Below are 924 nucleotides of genomic sequence, written 5' to 3'. Positions count from 1 at the left end.
GAAAGCACTCTTAGCAGAGCAGATTTCACAGGTTTACCAGCAAGTCTTTGTGATGCCAGATTTTTCCTCAGGGCATGCTCTAGCAAGACAAAGAGCTGCACCCCTCCCCATCAGGTATTCAGGCTTAAGGGGATTAGAGCCAGGAAGTGCTTCTCCCAGAGGACGTGGGGACTCGGGCTTTGTCAAAGTGGGGGTGGGGGGGAGGTGGGGGGGTGGGTTGAGAGTCCATTGCTCTTTGTTACAACCCCCACCCCAGTCCTTCTATGATGGCCTCCCAAGTGATTGTGTCTGGCCTAGGTCGCCCCTCCTCTGAGTGGTCTTACCTGTCAAGGACTTCCAGCCATGCTTTGGGGGCAGGGAGGAAACTGAGGCAGCATTTGCTACCAGAGACAAGCTTTGTCTCCTGTGGCTTGCATTCCAGAGGTCCCTGACTCATCCTTAGCCACAAGGGGTAGAGTTACAATTTCTGAAACCAGGCAGAGTGGTCCAGAACAGGTGTTTAATTTATTAGATAAACTACTACTTGGGAGGAGCTAAATGAAGGTAAAAAAGGCAATGTAATGCATGGGCTTGGATTTCTGGCAGGCCCGCCCCCCCGGGGTCTCTCATAGTGCCCCACGCCAAAGCATCCTGGCCTGGAACCATGGCCCGGCCTCTGCCCCTGGGCTGCAGGCACTGAAGCAGACTGCACAGTGGGGAAAAAAAATAAGGCAATGTAATTTCCTTCCCTTTAAGTCTTGTGTTTGTCTTTTCACATATATTCAATTTATTTGTTTCATCTTACCATTTGGATTTGACAGACAACTAATCCTATATTTTGCCCACCTGCTTATCATAGAAAATCTGAGAACCTAACTTGATCTACTGAAACTTAGCTGATCCATGGAGAAAACAAAAATATGGCTACTCTATTATTGCTCACAG

General features: G+C 48.8%; 1 non-coding gene across 1 annotated transcript; it reads left to right on the top strand.

Moving 5' to 3' along the window:
* Positions 1-562: 562 nt before the first annotated feature.
* On the top strand, positions 563-695 carry LOC119049400 (small nucleolar RNA SNORA42/SNORA80 family). Its single transcript, XR_005082513.2, has one exon. It is a non-coding gene; the product is annotated as a small nucleolar RNA SNORA42/SNORA80 family (small nucleolar RNA).
* Positions 696-924: the final 229 nt, after the last annotated feature.

The sequence above is a fragment of the Artibeus jamaicensis genome, unplaced genomic scaffold (genome assembly GCF_021234435.1).
Source record: "Artibeus jamaicensis isolate MK-2021 breed Jamaican fruit bat unplaced genomic scaffold, CSHL_Jam_final scaffold_369, whole genome shotgun sequence".
In the NCBI taxonomy this organism is placed as follows: domain Eukaryota; kingdom Metazoa; phylum Chordata; class Mammalia; order Chiroptera; family Phyllostomidae; genus Artibeus; species Artibeus jamaicensis.
Note: the sequence above shows the minus strand (reverse complement) of the source record. Positions and strands in the feature narration are given on the sequence as shown.